Here is a 15,344-nt window from a genome sequence, read left to right on the forward strand (position 1 = left end):
GTAGTGTGGTAATATAGTAGTGTACTATTGTAGTGGTATAGTAGTGTAGTAATATAGTAGTGTGCTATTGTAGTAGTATAGTAGTGTGGTAATATAGTAGTGTACTATTGTAGGAGTATATTACTATAGTAATATAGTAGTGTGCTATTGTAGTAGTATAGTAGTGTGGTAGTACATTATTTTAGTAATTTAGTAGTACAATAGTGTAGTGGTATAGTAGTGTAGTTAAATAGTAGTGTACTAGTATATTAGTGTAGTAATATAGTGGTGTGCTATTGTAGTAGTACAGTAGTGTAGTGGTATTGTAGTGTAGTAATATAGTAGTGTTGTAATATAGTAATATAGTAGTTTGGTAGTATAGTATTGTAGTAATATAGTAGTGTAGTGGTATAGTAGTGTAGTAGTATAGTAGTGTGCGATTGTTGTAATATCGTAGTGTTGTGTCGTGTTGTATAGTAGTGTAGTGTAGTAATATAGTAGTGTACTAGTATAGTAGTGTAGTGGTGTGGTAGTATAGTAGTGTAGTGGTATAGTAGTGCAGTGGTATAGTAGTGTAGTATTATTGTGGTAATATAGTAGTATAGTGGGGTAGTGGTTAGTAGTATAGTAGTGTACTATTGCACTAGTATAGTAGTGTGGTAGTATATTATTGTAGCCATATAGTAGTATAGTAGTGTCGTGGTATAATAGTGTAGTAATATAGTAGTGTACTATTGTAGGAGTATGGTAGTGTAGTAATATAGTCGTGTGCTATTGTAGTAGTATGGTAGTGTAGTAAATTAGTAGAGTAGTAGTATATTATTGTAGTAATATAGCAGTACAGTAGCGTAGTAAAATAGTAGTGTTCTATTGTAGTACTATAGCAGTGTAGTAGTATAGTAGTGTATTAGTATGGTAGTATAGCAGTGTAGTAGTATAGTAGTGTAGTAGTGTCGCAGTATAGTGGTGTAGTAGTGTAGTGGTGTGGTAGTATAGCAGTGTAGTAGTATAGTAGTGTATTAGTATGGTAGTATAGCAGTATAGTAGTGTGGTAGTATATTATTGTAGCCATATAGTAGTATAGTAGTGTTGTGGTATAATAGTGTAGTAATATAGTAGTGTACTAATATAGTAGTGTGCTATTGTAGGAGTATGGTAGTGTAGTAATATAGTAGTGTGCTATTGTAGTAGTATGGTAGTGTAGTAATATAGTAGTGTGCTATTGTAGTAGTATGGTAGTGTAGTAATATAGTAGAGTAGTAGTATATTATTGTAGTAATATAGCAGTACAGTAGCGTAGTAAAATAGTAGTGTTCTATTGTAGTACTATAGCAGTGTAGTAGTATAGTAGTGTATTAGTATGGTAGTATAGCAGTGTAGTAGTATAGTAGTATAGTAGTGTAGTAGTGTCGTGGTGTAGTAGTGTAGTGGTGTGGTAGTATAGCAGTGTAGTAGTATAGTAGTGTATTAGTATGGTAGTATAGCAGTGTAGTAGTATAGTAGTGTATTAGTATGGTAGTATAGCAGTGTAGTAGTATAGTAGTGTATTAGTATGGTAGTATAGCAGTGTAGTAGTATAGTAGTGTATTAGTATGGTAGTATAGCAGTGTAGTAGTATAGTAGTGTATTAGTATGGTAGTATAGCAGTGTAGTAGTATAGTAGTGTATTAGTATGGTAGTATAGCAGTGTAGTAGTATAGTAGTGTATTAGTATGGTAGTATAGTAGTGTATTAGTTTGGTAGTATATTATTGTGGCAGTACAGTAGTGTAGTGGTATAGTATATTAGTATTGTAGTATGGTAGTGTGGTGCTATAATAGTATAGTAGTATTGTATAGCTTTATATTGGTGTAGTAGTATAGTACTGTGGTATAGTAGTGTAGTAATATCAGCATGGTAGTATAGTAGTATTGTATATCAGTATTGTTGTATAGTAGTGTAGTGGTATAATAGTGTAGTGATAGTAGTGTAGTTGTATGGTAGTATAGTAGTGTAGTAGTATAGTGGTGTCGTAATATAGCAGTGTTGTAATAGTAGTATGGTAGTGTAGTGGTATATTGGTGTAGTAATTGTAGTATAGTAGTGTGGTGGTATAGATGTGTGGTAACAGTAGTATAGTAGCCCGGTAGTATAGTGGTGTAGTGGTATGATAGTGTGGAAATAGTAGCATGGTAGTGTGGTAATAGTAGTTTAGTAGTATAGTGGTGTGGTGATAGTAGTATAGTGTAGTAATAGTTGTATAGTAGTGTAGTGGTTTAGTAGTACAGTATAGTACTAGTAGTAGTGTAGCGGTATAGCAGTATAGTGTAGTGGTATAGTATAGTAGTATGATGTAATAGTGTAGTAGTCGAGGTATAGTAGTGTAGTAGTGTGGAGACAGTGCTGGAGTGTACTAGTGTCTCGGCCCACAGCAGACAGTCTTGGTAAAACTCCACATAACTCCGCTGGTACTCCATCTTGGACAGGACATGAACAGGAACCACCTGCCGGACAAACACAGGAAGCTTTAGTTACTTCACTGTTATATTGTCTCATGGTTTACTAAAGGATTATTAAATGTTTACTCAACATGTACAAATGGTTTCCTAAAGGCAGTTGCATGTATTCATGGTTGCCAAGAGAAGCATCGGAGAAAGCATCCGAGCAGGTGAAACGGTGCCCCTCTGTGAAACGGTGCCCCTCTGTGAAACGGTGCCCCTCTGTGAAACGGTGCCCCTCTGTGAAACGGTGCCCCTCTGTGAAACGGTGCCCCTCTGTGAAACGGTGCCCCTCTGTGAAACGGTGCCCCTCTGTGAAACGGTGCCACTCTGTGAAACGGTGCCACTCTGTCTCTCTGTGAAACGGTGCCCCTCTATAAAACGGTGCCCCTCTATAAAACGGTGCCCCTCTATAAAACGGTGCCCCTCTATAAAACGGTGCCCCTCTATAAAACGGTGCCCCTCTATAAAACGGTGCCCCTCTATAAAACGGTGCCCCTCTATAAAACGGTGCCCCTCTGTCTCTCTGTAAAACGGTGCCCCTCTGTCTCTCTGTGAAACGGTGTCCCTCTGTGAAACGGTGCCCCTCTGTGAAACGGTGCCCTGTGAAACGGTGCCCTCTGTGAAACGGTGCCCCTCTGTGAAACGGTGCCCCTCTGTGAAACGGTGCCCCTCTATAAAACGGTGCCACTCTGTCTCTCTGTAAAACGGTGCCCCTCTGTCTCTCTGTAAAACGGTGCCCCTCTGTGAAACGGTGTCCCTCTGTGAAACGGTGCCCCTCTGTGAAACGGTGCCCCTCTGTGAAACGGTGCCCCTCTGTGAAACGGTGCCACTCTGTCTCTCTGTAAAACGGTGCCCCTCTGTGAAACGGTGCCCCTCTGTGAAACGGTGCCCCTCTGTGAAACGGTGCCCCTCTGTCTCTCTGTGAAACGGTGCCACTCTGTCTCTCTGTGAAACGGTGCCCCTCTGTAAAACGGTGCCCCTCTGTAAAACGGTGCCCCTCTGTAAAACGGTGCCCCTCTATAAAACGGTGCCCCTCTGTCTCTCTGTGTCAACCATCTATCTGCTCCAAACTGGTATGACATTGTTGCCGCTAGTAGCATTGAATGGAAAGCAAGGGAAGCCAGCGAGCATTTGACCTCCCTTGATAAAAAAAAAGGTATAAGAAATTAGCCAATCAGCATTGAGCTAACCTGAGCAAGCTCAACTGTGAATGGTCCTGGCACACCAAAAAACAAGTGTCAAGAGAAGCCACTCCAATCAAATCGCATTGAGAGCAATACGTCATTGAAAGAAACAACTTGAATTGTTGCATTCTCGTTGTGTTGTTGTCCTCCGGTGGCTAGCTAGCTAAAGTTGTCTCTTTCCTAAATTAGCCGTGGATGGAGATAGGACTCGTGTTTTTACTTAATTCTCCTTACTGGTCAATGATTATAACGGCGATTCTGAACCAACCAGTCAAAAGTTTGGACACACCTACTCATTCAAGTTGTTTTTTTCTTCTAGATTTCTAATCAATACAAAATGTAATTAAAATGACTGAATCCAGATGGGTTAGGGCAGTGTGCAGTGTGGTTGAGATTGCATCGTCTGTGGACCTATTTGGGCGGTAAGCAAATTGGAGTGGGTCTAGGGTGTCCGGTAGGGTGGAGGTGATATGGTCCTTGACTAGTCTCTCAAAGCACTTCATGATGACGGAAGTGAGTGCTACGGGGCGGTAGTCGTTCAGCTCAGTTACCTTAGCTTTCTTGGGAACAGGAACAATGGTGGCCCTCTTGAAGCATGTGGGAACAGCAGACTGGTATAGGGATTGATTGAATATGTCCGTAAACACACCAGCCAGCTGGTCTGCGCATGGCCTGAGGGCGCGGCTGGGGATGCCGTCTGGGCCTGCAGCCTTGCGAGGGTTGACACGTTTAAATGTTTTCCTCACCTCGGCTGCAGTGAAGGAGAGTCCACATGTTTTGGTTGCGGGCAGTGTCAGTGGCACTGTATTGTCCTCAAAGCAGGCAAAAAAGTTATTTAGTCTGCCTGGGAGCAAGACATCCTGGTCCGTGACGGTGCTGGTTCTCTTTTTGTAATCCGTGATTGACTGTAGACCCTGCCACATACCTCTTGTGTCTGATATACATATAAAAACACAACATGCAACAATTGATTTTTTTCACATGACTGGGCAGGGCCACAGCCATGCATAGGCCCACCGACTAGGGAGCCAGGCCCAGACAGCCATAATGAGTTTTCCCCACAAAAGGGCTTTATTACTGACAGAAATACTCAGTTTCATCAGCTATCCGGGTGGCTGGTCTGAGACGATCCTGCAGGTGAAGAAGCCAGATGTGGAAGTCGAGGTCTGCGGTTGTGAGGCCTGTTGGACATACTGCCAAATTCTCTAAAATGACAGAGGTGGCTTATGGTAGAAAAATTAACATTCAATTCTCTGCCAACAACTCTGGTGAACACAATGGTGTAAAGTACTTGTTTTTGGGGGTGTTTTTTTGTATGTTTGACAAATTTCTATTAATGTACTTTTTACTCCATACATCTTTCCTTACACACAAAAGTACTCATTACATATTGAATTCTTAGCAGGACAGGAACATTGTCGAATTCACTTATCACGAGAACATCCCTGGTCGTCCCTACTGCCTCTGATCTGGAGGACTCACTAAACAGAGAACATCCCTGGTCATCCCTACTGCCTCTGATCTGGAGGACTCACTAAACAGAGAACATCCATGGTCATCAGAGTGTCCCTGGCTATCTGTAAATGATGTCTGAGTGTTGGAGAGCCCCTGGCTATCTGTAAATGATGTCTAAGTGTTGGAGAGCCCCTGGCTATCTGTAAATATCTCCGGTTGTGCCGTGGCGGAGATCTTTGTGGGCTATACTCAGCCTTGTCTCAGGATGGTAAGTTGGTGGTTGAAGATATCCCTCTAGTGGTGTGGGGGCTGTGCTTTGGCAAAGTGGGTGGGGTTATATCCTTCCTGTTTGGCCCTGTCCGGGGGTGTCCTCGGATGGGGCCACAGTGTCTCCTGACCCCTCCTGTCTCAGCCTCCAGTATTTATGCTGCAGTAGTTTATGTGTCGGGGGGCTAGGGTCAGTTTGTTATATCTGGAGTACTTCTCCTGTCCTATTCGGTGTCCTTTGTGAAGCTAAGTGTGCGTTCTCTAATTCTCCCCTTCTCTCTTTCTCTCTCTCGGAGGACCTGAGCCCTAGGACCAAGCCCCAGGACTACCTGACATGATGACTCCTTGCTGTCCCCAGTCCACCTGAGCCAGGCGTTTCAGCCTAGCTGAGGCAAGGCGTTTCAGCCTAGCTGAGGCAAGGCGTTTCAGCCTAGCTGAGGCAAGGCGTTTCAGCCTAGCTCAGTGCTTTCCGTGGTGGTGGGGCAGCCAGCGGAAAATACATAGCGTAGGGGTTGGTAATGTTCTCTCGTTGCGCCGTGATCGGCTCAGTGTTCTGTCACTGGAAAATCTACAGGGAGAGCTCGAAAATTCAAGCCCCTTGGGTGCTGCCATAGAGTTACATTAGTGCCCACGCAAGAAGGCTCAAGGTCATGGGTCACACGTAAAATGATGTCAGTCACATCTACCGTAGCTTTGATTGGACTGATTATGTCAACATCATACTTTCAAAATCTCAGCTAGCAAACTAGACAAGCAGTCATCATCAATCTACTGGCAAATCCTATTCAATCCTTGTCAGATGAAGATAAATTATGAAGAGAAATTATAGATAAAATGTATCGGTGCTCATCGGCCATCAACATTACACAACAAGTTGTAAATCGCAAATTCAACAATGAGGGGGTCTGGAAGGAATCAGTGGTTAACTGCAAATGTTGCAAATCAATCACTGGCCTGCTAATTCAGTGGAGAGCGTGTGAAGTTCAAGTCTGGGTTTAAGGGTCTCTTTTCCAAGTTTAAAAGGATAAACATTCAACATTGGCCATGCTGTCAATCCAGCATGACTCGGGTGGGTGGCAACTAGCTCTGACTGTGGAAATACGGGTGGGGGGGGGGGGCTAGCTCTGACCCTGGAAATACGGGGGGCAACTAGCTCTGACCCTGGAAATACGGGTGGGGGGCAACTAGCTCTGACTGTGGAAATACGGGTGGGGGGCAACTAGCTCTGACTGTGGAAATACGGGTGGGGGCAACTAGCTCTGACCGTGGAAATACGGGTGGGGGGCAACTAGCTCTGACTGTGGAAATACGGGGTGGGGGGGGCAACTAGCTCTGACTGTGGAAATACGGGTGGGGGGGCAACTAGCTCTGACCGTGGAAATACGGGTGGGGGGCAACTAGCTCTGACTGTGGAAATACGGGTGGGGGGCAACTAGCTCTGACCGTGGAAATACGGGTGGGGGGCAACTAGCTCTGACTGTGGAAATACGGGTGGGGGGGCAACTAGCTCTGACTGTGGAAATACGGGTGGGGGGGGCAACTAGCACTGACCCTAGAAATACGGGTGGGGGGGGGCAACTAGCTCTGACTGTGGAAATACGCTTTGAACGGACATCCAACCTGGAAATCCAAGTCGGGAGCTCTGGCCTGAAGATCACTGATGTCATGATTCAACCTTGTTTCTTTCAGGGTTCCAGTTGTCTTGAAAGCATCAATCCACAGAATGACAGACTGATGAATGAATTTGCCCTCACGAAGGACCGCCGCTCCACCTTCCTGTTCAAATGAGCGCAACAAGGAGAGTCCAAAAATGTATTGTATGCTGCTGCATGAATGATGTAATATGACACGGATATATGTATACTGTAGCTAAGAAAGTAACACTAAGTGTATGTTGTGTAGTAATATGCCAGGTAGATATGTATACTGTAGCTGAGAAAGTAACACTAAGTGTATGTTGTGTAGTAATATGTTAGTAGCCCATGTGCCTCACCCTAATAATTTGGTCTATTTTCACCTCTTAATTTCACCGACTGTTCTGACTTGGTGGTGCACATGTAGCCTATAATCTGTTCTAGAGAAATGTAATCATTGAATATTGTAAGAGCTTTCATTGTCTGCTTATATGCCCCTTTATTCTACGGTTCTGACTTGGTGTACAGGGAGACCACTGTAACGGTCCATTTTCGGAATTCTGTTGTACATTTCAAAAGTGATGAAAAATATAGTTATATTGACTACGTCTGTTTTCACTCGCTCATGTCTAAATCGAAATTACAGATGGCCACTTATCCGCTCATCATGTTTTTTAAAAAGGCAGTAAATTAAGCTGAATGAACCGTTTCGCTGCCAGACAAGGCTCCGCTGAGAGGTGTTGGGACTCTGCTGATAGCCAGGTGTAGCAGTAAGGTGTTGGAACTCTGCTGATAGCCAGGTGTAGCAGTAAGGTGTTGGAACTCTGCTGATAGCCAGGTGTAGCAGTGATAAGGTGTTGGGACTCTGCTGTTGGGACAGCTTTGTCGGCCCTAAAAGTTTGTGGGCACCATGTCACCTTTATAGTGCAATTAATGTATTGTTTAGAATTGTGTAGTGGCTTTGCTGGCATGCATCTAAAATAATGTGGGGGACCAAGATTTACATGCTAAAATAGCCACTGCATTCAGGTAGTCTTTTCAGAGCTATTATTTCAGTGGAATAACTCTCCACTAGAGGACCCTCCACTAGAGGACCCTCCACTAGAGGACCCTCCACTAGAGGACCCTCCACTAGAGGACTCTCCACTAGAGGACCCGCCACTAGAGGACTCGCCACTAGAGGACTCTCCACTACTCCAGAGGACTCTCCACTAGAGGACCCTCCACTAGAGGATTCAGGCTGATGGTAGTTCTTCAGTGATGTCATGTCTTTGTAATGGGTCTAAAGTTCAACTCTTTACTGGCATACCTTGGTATGGCCCATCAACATAAGGTTCAAAGATGCCATGTCTATCAACTCAAATTGTCACATGTGCCGAATAGAACAGGTGTTGTATTACAGTGAAATGCTAACTGACGAGCCCTTAACCAACAATGCAATTAAGAAAAGAGCAACAATAAAATAACAGTAACGAGGCTATATACAGGCTGTTACGGTACCGATTAAATGTGAAGGCCATTTTTATTTTACTTTATTTAACCAGGCAAGTCAGTTAAGAACAAATTCTTATTTTCAATGACGGCCTAGGAACAGTGGGTTAACTGCCTGTTCAGGGGCAGAAAGACAGACTTTTATCATGTCAGCTCGGGGATTCGATCTTGCAACCTTCCGGTCATTAGTCCAACGCTCTAACCACTAGGCAACCCTGCCACCCCCCTATATACAGGGTGTTACAGTAGAGTCCGTCTGGAGGCTATATACAGGGGTACAGGTTCGTCGAGGTAATATGTGCATGTAGGTAGGGCTAAAGTGACTGTGCGTGGTTAAAACGGAGTAGCAGCAGCGTAAAAAAAGGTGGTGGGGGTTAATGCAAACAGTCTGGGTGGCCATTTGATTACCTGTTCAGGAGTCTTATGGCTTGGGGGGTAGAAGCTGTTAAGAAGCCTCTTTGTCCTCGACTTGGCACTCTGGTACTGCTTGACGTGTGGTAGCAGAGAAAACAGTCAGACTTGGGTGGCTGGAATCTTTGACAATTAATTATTAGGGCCTTCCTCTGACACCACCTGGTGTAGAGGTCCTGAATAGCAGGAAGCTTGGCCCCAGTGATGTTCTGGGCTGTACAAACTACCCTCTGTAGATGTGAGCCACGACCAGCCTTTCATGACTACAGACGTGAGTGCTACGCGTCGGTAGTCATTTAGGCAGGTTACCTTTGTGTTCTTGGGCACAGGCACTACGGCGGTCTGCTTGAAACATGTTGGTATTACAGACTCAAAACGTCAGTGAAGACACCTGCCAGTTGGTCAGCACATGCTCGGAGTACATGTCCTGGTAATCCGTCTGGCCCTGAGTCCTTGTGAATGTTGACCTGTTTAAAAGATCTTATATCACCTACGGAGAGCGCGATTAGTCATCAGGAACAGCTGATGCTCTCATGCATGCTTCAGCGTTGCTTGTCTCGAAGCGCACATAGAATTAATTTAGCTCGTCTGGTAGGCTTGTCACTGGGCAGCTCACGGCTGGGATTCCCTTTATAGTCCGTAATAGTTTGCAAGTCCTGCCACATCTGATGAGCATCAGTGTAGTAGGATTCAATCTTAGTCCTGTTTGATGGTTCGTCTGAGGGCATAGCAGGATTTCTTATGAGCTTCCGGGTTAGAGTCCCGCTCCTTGAAAGCAGCAGCTCTTCCCTTTAACTCAGAGCGGATATTGCCTGTAATCCATGGCTTCTGGTATGTACGTACAGTCACTGCGGGGACGACGTCCTCATTGATGAAGCCAGTGACTGATGTGGTGTACTCCTCAATGCCATCGGAGGAATCCCAGAAAATTCCAGTCTGTGCTGCAAAACAGTCCTGTAGCATCTGCGTCATCTGACCACTTCCGTATTGAGTGAGTCACTGGTACTTCCTGCTTTAGTTTTTGCTTGTAAGCAGGAATCAGGATAGCTTTATGGTCAGACTTGCCAAATGGAGGGCATCTACGCTTCTCTGTGTTTGGAGTAAAGGTGGTCTAGAGTTTTTCCCCCCTCTGGTTGCACATTTAACATGCTGGTAGAAATGAGGTAAAACAGATTTAAGTTTCCCTGCATTAAACTCCCTGGCCACTAGGAGACCCACCTCTGAATGTGCATTTTCATGTTTGCTTATGACCCCTTAGTGAATCGGTTTGTGGTGGTAAATAGACAACTAAAAATAGATAAATTATTGTGGTAACCTGGGGATGTTCACACACACACATATTTCTTAACACCATTTACTTTAGGTGTGTGTATTGTTGAGAATTGTTAGATACTACTGCACTGTTGGAGATAGTAACAAGCATTTCACTACACCCGCAATAACATCTGCTAAACATGTGTATGTGATTTGATCTTCCTTAATATTAGATTTGGCGCACCAGCGGTGACTTATCAAATAGACCCACACCTCGTCTTACCGGAGGCAGCTGTTATTGACACATAGACACACACCACCACACCTCGTCTTACCGGAGGCAGCTGTTATTGACACAGAGACCCACACCACCACACCTCGTCTTACCGGAGGCAGCTGTTATTGACACAGAGACCCACACCACCACACCTCGTCTTACCGGAGGCAGCTGTTATTGACACAGAGACCCACACCTCGTCTTACCGGAGGCAGCTGTTATTGACACAGAGACCCACACCTCGTCTTACCGGAGGCAGCTGTTATTGACACAGAGACCCACACCACCACACCTCGTCTTACCAGAGGCAGCTATTATTGACACAGAGACACACACCACCACACCTCGTCTTACCGGAGGCAGCTGTTATTGACACAGAGACCCACACCACCACACCTCGTCTTACCGGAGGCAGCTGTTATTGACAGAGACACACACACCACCACACCTCGTCTTACCGGAGGCAGCTGTTATTGACACAGAGACACACACACCACCACACCTCGTCTTACCGGAGGCAGCTGTTATTGACACAGAGACCCACACCACCACACCTCGTCTTACCGGAGGCAGCTGTTATTGACACAGAGACCCACACCACCACACCTCGTCTTACCGGAGGCAGCTGTTATTGACACAGAGACACACACCACCACACCTCGTCTTACCGGAGGCAGCTGTTATTGACACAGAGACACACACCACCACACCTCGTCTTACCGGAGGCAGCTGTTATTGACACAGAAACACACACCACCACACCTCGTCTTACCGGAGGCAGCTGTTATTGACACAGAGACACACACCACCACACCTCGTCTTACCGGAGGCAGCTGTTATTGACACAGAGACCCACACCACCACACCTCGTCTTACCGGAGGCAGCTGTTATTGACACAGAGACCCACACCACCACACCTCGTCTTACCGGAGGCAGCTGTTATTGACACAGAGACCCACACCACCACACCTCGTCTTACCGGAGGCAGCTGTTATTGACACAGAGACCCACACCACCACACCTCGTCTTACCGGAGGCAGCTGTTATTGACACAGAGACCCACACCACCACACCTCGTCTTACCGGAGGCAGCTGTTATTGACACAGAGACCCACACCACCACACCTCGTCTTACCGGAGGCAGCTGTTATTGACACAGAGACCCACACCACCACACCTCGTCTTACCGGAGGCAGCTGTTATTGACACAGAGACCCACACCACCACACCTCGTCTTACCGGAGGCAGCTGTTATTGACAGAGACACACACCACCACACCTCGTCTTACCGGAGGCAGCTGTTATTGACACAGAGACCCACACCACCACACCTCGTCTTACCGGAGGCAGCTGTTATTGACAGAGACACACACCACCACACCTCGTCTTACCGGAGGCAGCTGTTATTGACACAGAGACCCACACCACCACACCTCGTCTTACCGGAGGCAGCTGTTATTGACACAGAGACCCACACCACCACACCTCGTCTTACCGGAGGCAGCTGTTCTCTCTTCCAGATGCACCGAAAACCCAGCCAGCTGTATGTTATCCATGTTGTCGTTCAGCCACGACTCGGTGAAACACAAGATATTACCGTTTTAAATGTCCCGTTGGTAGAATAGTGTTGATCGGAACTCATCCAGTTTATTATGAGGAGAAAAACAGTAGATGTTCAGACTACATGTAAATCGAGGCAGGGGCAGGAGGGAGGACAGAGACGATAGGAGGCATGGTTCGTAAGGAGAGAAGGATCTACAGCTAGCCTAAGCCAATGGCATTACAACTTAAGTTATTTTAGAGAGAGCTTGCCGGTTTCTCTTGTGGTGATGGGGAAGTCGCCCCAATCCCTTTTCCCTCCAGTGGATTCTTAGTTCAGGAAGAGAACAGCTGATCCTCTACAGTAAATTACAGTCATTCTTATAATATCCAGTCCAGCCATTTATACTTTTTTTTTATTTTTTACATTTTAGTCACTTAACAGATGCTCTTATCCAGAAGGGCTTTAGAATTGTGTACCATAAAACAGCTGATGATCTAGGTTAACACTTCACATGCAAAACTCATTCCATATAAAAATAATAACACAAAAAGTTGTTTTGAAAGGAATTTAATTCCTAAACTACTTTTACAATGAAAGCTGTGGAGATCAGTTTAGTTCAAACCAGAATAAAATATCTTTACAAAACGACCAGAGAAATATGAAAAATATAATATACCAGCTGATTCAAAACTAAAGTGAACATGAATGAAGGCTTGAACTTAGTTTCAAACAGACAGAAAATATTTCACTGAACAAAATGTATCCCGACATTAGCCCGGTCTCAGATCTCCTGTGCTCATTGTCACGCCACAATAACTATAGTATTTAGCAACAGTACAAACGGATCTGAAACCAGGCTACTCTTCACTGACTTGCCTATGTGCCACCTAACAAAATACAACTATCCCTTCAATTTAAAAATTTTTTAAAATAAAAACTGAAAAAATTGAACTATTGTTATATTGTCAACAGGCCCAGTTCGTTATGAACCACAGCAGTCCATCTTTGGCTGAATCATGATGCATTCAGTTAATACTGGCTTTATATGTACCACACCACACACCAAAATATTAAATATTTTACAAAATAAGTTGATGTATATACACACACACACTACTGTACAAAAGTTGGGGGTCACTTGAAAAATCTCTTCTTTTTTTTTTTAAAGAAAAGCACTTTTTTTGTCCATTAAAATATATTGATCAGAAATACAGTGTAGACATTGTTAATGTTGTAAATGACTGTTGTAGCTGGAAACAGCTGATTTTTAATGGAATATCTACATAGGAGTACAGAGGCCCATTATCAGCAACCATCACTCCTGTGTTCCAATGGAATATCTACATAGGTGTACAGAGACCCATTATCAGTAACCATCACTCCTGTGTTCCAATGGAATATCTACATAGGAGTACAGAGGCCCATTATCAGCAACCATCACTCCTGTGTTCCAATGGAATATCTACATAGGGAGTACAGAGACCCATTATCAGCAACCATCACTCCTGTGTTCCAATGGAATATCTACATAGGGAGTACAGAGGCCCATTATCAGCAACCATCACTCCTGTGTTCCAATGGAATATCTACATAGGGAGTACAGAGGCCCATTATCAGCAACCATCACTCCTGTGTTCCAATGGCAGGTTGTGTTGACTAATCCAAGCTTATCATTTTAAAAGGCTATTGATCACCATTTTGCAATTATGTTAGCACAGCTGAAAACTGTTGTGCTGTTTAAAAGAATGAATGAAACTGGCCTTCTTTAGACTAGTTGAGTGTCTGGAGCATCAGCATTTGTGGGTTCGATTACAGGCTCAAAATGGCCAGAAACAAAGCAGTTTCTTCTGAAACTCGTCAGTCTATTCTTGTTCTGAGAAATGAAGGCTATTCCACGCAAGAAAGATTTCATACAATTCTGTGTATTACTCCCTTCACAGAATAGCGCAAACTGTCTTTAACCAGAATAGAAAGAGTGGGAGGCACGGGTGCACAACTGAGCAAGAGTACATTAGAGTGGCTAGTTTGAGAAACAGACGCCTCTCGCAAGTCCTCAACTAGCAGCTTTATCAAATAGTACCTGCAAAACACCAGTCTCGACATCAACAGCGAAGAGGCGACTCCGGGATGCTGGCCTTCTAGGCAGAGTTCCTCTGTCCAGTGTGTGTTCTTTTGCCCATCTTAATCTTTTCATTGGCCAATCTGAGATATGGCTTTTTCTTTGCAACTCTGCAGGTACTATTTAATGAAGCAGCCAATTGAGGACTTGAGAGGCCTCTGTTTCTCAAACTAGACACTAATGTACTTTTCCTCTTACTCAGTTGTGCACCCGTGCCTCCCACTTTCTATTCTGGTTATTGACAGTTTGCGCTGTTCTGTGAAGGGAGTAATACACAGAGTTGTATGAAATCTTTCTCTCATGGAATAGCCTTCATTTCTCAGAACAAGAATAGACTGACGAGTTTCAGAAGAAACTGCTTTGTTTCTGGCCATTTTGAGCCTGTAATCGAACCCACAAATGCTGATGCTCCAGACACTCAACTAGTCTAAAGAAGGCCAGTTTTATTCATTCTTTTAAACAGCACAACAGTTTTCAGCTGTGCTAACATAATTGGAAAATGGTGATCAATAGCCTTTTAAAATGATAAGCTTGGATTAGTCAACACAACCTGCCATTGGAACACAGGAGTGATGGTTGCTGATAATGGGCCTCTGAACGCCTATGTAGATATTCCATTTGAAAAAATCTGCCGTTTCCAGCTACAATAGTCATTTACAACATTAACAATGTCTACACTGTATTTCTGATCAATTTGATGTTATTTTACTGGACTTTTTTTTGTTGCTTTTCTCTCAAAAACAAGGACATTTCTAAGTGACCCCGAACTTTTTAACGGTAGTGTATACACACACGGTTTTTCATATATAAAAAAAGCAATAGGAAATGTTTAAATAGTTGTTACTAAGGCTAAAGATTAAAAATAAAAAGTTTCCAGAGTGTTAGCTATTGCACACCAGCCGCGTGGAGGTGAGGAGAGAGGGGCAGAGGAGGAGGGAGGACAGAGGGAGGGGTGAGGACAGAGGACAGAGGGAGGGGCGAGGACAGAGGGAGGGGTGAGGACAGAGGGAGGGGCGAGGACAGAGGGAGGGGCGAGGACAGAGGGAGGGTGAGGACAGAGGGAGGGGCGAGGACAGAGGGAGGGGCGAGGACAGAGGGAGGGGCGAGGACAGAGGGAGGGGCGAGGACAGAGGGAGGGGCGAGGACAGAGGGAGGGGCGAGGACAGAGGGAGGGGTGAGGACAGAGGGAGGGGCGAGGACAGAGGGAGGGGCGAGGACAGAGGGAGGGGTGAGGACAGAGGGAGGGGCG

This window comes from Oncorhynchus nerka, linkage group LG9a (assembly GCF_034236695.1).
Source record: "Oncorhynchus nerka isolate Pitt River linkage group LG9a, Oner_Uvic_2.0, whole genome shotgun sequence".
NCBI classification, from domain to species: Eukaryota; Metazoa; Chordata; class Actinopteri; order Salmoniformes; family Salmonidae; genus Oncorhynchus; species Oncorhynchus nerka.